Source organism: Wasmannia auropunctata, unplaced genomic scaffold (assembly GCF_000956235.1).
Source record: "Wasmannia auropunctata unplaced genomic scaffold, wasmannia.A_1.0 LD336001.1, whole genome shotgun sequence".
Classification (NCBI taxonomy): domain Eukaryota; kingdom Metazoa; phylum Arthropoda; class Insecta; order Hymenoptera; family Formicidae; genus Wasmannia; species Wasmannia auropunctata.
In genome coordinates, this window is record NW_012026889.1 from 1,263,297 (window position 1) to 1,263,647 (window position 351).

The following is a 351-nucleotide window of genomic DNA, read 5'->3' on the forward strand; positions in this document are numbered from 1 at the left end:
ACGCATGTCTAGACCGACATTGAAAAACTCGGTCAACCCCGCCTAGGGCTGCCATCCGTCCGGATTTCCCCGGATTTGTCCTAGTTTTGAAGACGTCCGGGGGCGTCCGGGCGGGTTTTTGAAGCGGTCCGGGTTTTTTTATTACTCGTATTATTAAATAATAGCTGCGCAAACGTCGTTGTAAATGACGTAATTGAACTCCTACCTCCCGGCTTTTCCATAAGAGCAAAAAAATGATTGGCTATTACACCATGCCATGCGTAACACTAAACGCACTGATGCGTCCTGTCACCTGTGTCTGTGAACAGTGTGAACCAGTGTGAACAAGCCATAGTCTGATATGATGTATTA